This window comes from Schistocerca americana, chromosome 1 (assembly GCF_021461395.2).
Source record: "Schistocerca americana isolate TAMUIC-IGC-003095 chromosome 1, iqSchAmer2.1, whole genome shotgun sequence".
Classification (NCBI taxonomy): Eukaryota; Metazoa; Arthropoda; class Insecta; order Orthoptera; family Acrididae; genus Schistocerca; species Schistocerca americana.
This window is the reverse complement of record NC_060119.1, coordinates 1,053,749,868-1,053,750,898: the sequence shown is the minus strand read 5'-3', so window position 1 is coordinate 1,053,750,898 and position 1,031 is coordinate 1,053,749,868. Positions and strand designations below refer to the sequence as shown.

The window sequence follows — 1,031 nt, the reverse complement described above, 5'->3', positions numbered from 1 at the left end:
AATGTTTTTCTCTCGTAATCGCATTCTATGATTTGGGAAAGGTGATATCTCGCCAGTGATTTTGCAGTCGTTTCCTACCCAATATGAATGCTGTGCATCTCTACTTCAGTCTGTTATTCGCGGAAACATACGTCTACAAATTTAGTCAGGTTCCCGTTAAGCTAGGAAAGCTTTGGTGATACATTTGAATCCTCTCCATCTTTGCACAATTTAGCTGCTACTGCGTCTCATATTACCTCGGTGAACCGAGACGATAGAAACGGCAAGATCTACCTCTGATTGCCACGTTTAAGTAACATAGCAATTGTGGAAGGAACGTTAGAGTGTAAGTTTCGGTCGACGATGAAGTCATTACAGAGAGGCTTCACTGAACATTATAATTAAAAATCTAAACTCCTCCCGCACAGGCCATGAAGGCCCAAAGGTACCGACTGGCCGCCGTGTCCTCCTCAGCCCACAGGCGTCACTGGATGCGGATATGGAGGAGGATGTGGTCAGCACACCGCTCTCCCGGCCGTACGTCAGTTTCCGAGACCAGAGCTGCTACTTCTCAATCAAGTAGCTCCTCAGTTTGCCTCACAAGGGCTGAGTGCACCCTGCTTGCCAACAGCGCTCGGCAGACCGGATGGCCACCCATCCAAGTGCTAGCCCAGACCCACAGTGCTTAACTTCGGTGATCTGACGGGAACCGGTGTTACCGCTGCGGCAAGGCCGTTGGCAAACATCATAATTATTAAATTAAAGCCACCAGGAAATCTTAGGGATGTCCATAGAATAACATGGTGATCCAGTGCTTGAAAATCTAATTCGGTCAATACTGCACCAGAAAGTTTTTTATAGTCATGTTGTTATTTTAGCTGGTTTTACTTATTCGTATACTCAAAAGCGCCTAATTCGGTTTTGAGGTAAGAGAGGCCCTTACTGCCTTAACGTATGCATCCGAGATCGTCCCGCCGATTCCTTCCTTCAGTAAATCCTTATGCTATTGTTCCAATGATGTTCTTGTCTTGTGAATGTATCCAATGAATTTG

General features: G+C 46.0%; 1 pseudogene; it reads right to left on the bottom strand.

Annotated features, from left to right (window-relative positions):
- Nucleotides 1-601: 601 nt before the first annotated feature.
- Nucleotides 602-719, bottom strand: LOC124559731 (annotated as a pseudogene).
- Between the last annotated feature and the right edge of the window lie 312 nt (nucleotides 720-1,031).